Here is a 1,296-nt window from a genome sequence, read left to right on the forward strand (position 1 = left end):
GCCATTCTGAGTTCCTTGGGGCCTGGAGCTGAAGCCTGGATACATGGTGCGAGGCAGTGGTGCGGCAGGTGGCGGTGCTGCAGTGCTGTGTGTGGCAGTCAGCTCAGCAGGATCCCATCCTCGTTGCCAGTAAAATATACTCGGAGTCGAGAGTGGATTTCATGCTCTTTATTCAGCTCTTAGTGGTGAGGAGGAATGGAAGTTCCCCCAGAATGTCTGCTTTATATACATTATTTACACAATGGGCCCCACGTGATTGGCTAATTCCGGGATTCTCCTGTAGGCCAATCAGGTTGCGGATTCACATCCACCTGGAGCTGGATTGGTGGCTCCTGTGGACCAATCCGACTGCTGCATTCTGGATCCTATTGTTCTAGGACCAATCCGACTCCTGCATTCTGGATCCTATTTTTCTAGGACCAATCAGACTGCTGCATTCTGAATCCAATTGTTCTAGGACCAATCAGGCTGCTGCATTTTGGATCCTATTCAACTCAGTACATAACAATGTGCGAGTGCAGAGGAGACTGAAAATGGCAGCACCCACGAGCGAGTAGCAGTGGAGGAAGCTGCTTGGGCGCCTGGGGCGGTGTGCCCAGCGGCGGGGCGCATTGCAGGGCCTCAGGAGTCTGTCTGCCTTCTCCCACTCAGCCGCCCGACAGCTGGAGGGGCAGCAGTGGGCAAACTGTCTGGGCAGCACAGTGCCTACGTGCGCTGAAGCCACCGCATCTCTCCCAGGAGAGACGCATGGCTAGGGCGCGCTGCAGGCCCCGCGGTGAGTGCCGCCCGGCATTTAGTCACCCACCTCAGTGGTGACACCCGGGGCAGACAGTGCCTACCGCACCCCCTTCCTCTGCCACTGCTGGGGAGGCCTGAGTTGACGAGAGCTTTCCCTCGATGATGCAATCCTAGCCCTCAGGAAAGGCTCCAACCTCCAGACACGGCAATAACCACCCTCATTCTGCTTATATATATATACACACAGCTTTTTTTGGTTCGTTTTTGTATTTTTAGCCATCCCCCCTTCCTTTTCTCTTTAATCCCCTTCTCCATTTCTCTTTCTACTCTGCTTTCACTGCCTCTTAATTATTGCCCCCTCATTTTTATTTTTAACTTTCATTTTTATTACCATTATTAAATATTTCCATACACCTTTTGTCTTTTACTGCACCCACACGCTAGTACTGCTCCCCCCTCCCTCCCCTCCCCCCCCGGCCCACCTATAAATGTGTCCTCGCACATCTGTCCTGTTTTTTGCTCTTCAAAATATGACAGCGCTAGAACACGCCTGTACAG

The sequence above is a fragment of the Podarcis bocagei genome, assembly GCF_964188305.1.
Source record: "Podarcis bocagei genome assembly, chromosome: 5".
NCBI classification, from domain to species: domain Eukaryota; kingdom Metazoa; phylum Chordata; class Lepidosauria; order Squamata; family Lacertidae; genus Podarcis; species Podarcis bocagei.